This window comes from Bison bison, unplaced genomic scaffold (assembly GCF_000754665.1).
Source record: "Bison bison bison isolate TAMUID 2011002044 unplaced genomic scaffold, Bison_UMD1.0 scf7180017864140, whole genome shotgun sequence".
In the NCBI taxonomy this organism is placed as follows: Eukaryota; Metazoa; Chordata; class Mammalia; order Artiodactyla; family Bovidae; genus Bison; species Bison bison.
Genome location: NW_011494712.1, coordinates 214,440 through 214,827, shown reverse-complemented (window position 1 = coordinate 214,827; position 388 = coordinate 214,440).

Below are 388 nucleotides of genomic sequence, written 5' to 3'. Positions count from 1 at the left end.
AAGTACTGGAGTTTCAGCTTTAGCATCATTCCTTCCAAAGAAATCCCAGGGCTGATCTCCTTCAGAATGGACTGGTTGGATCTCCTTTAGCCATAACCTAAAAAATAAACAAGCTGTTGTCTCTCCCAGATGAAAATCCTCTATTCTAATATTTCTCTTTTGGCTATCACATTGGTTCTTGAACTACTGTTCACATTAGACATGTCTAAGCACAAGAAAATTTAATATGTGAATTTAAAATTTGTTTATACTATTTATGATTGTTTATACTATTTATGATAGCTTATACTATTTATCGGAGAAGGCAATGGCACCCCACTCCAGTACTCTTCCCTGGAAAATCCCATGGATGGAGGAGCCTGGAAGGCTGCAGTCCATGGGGTCGCTA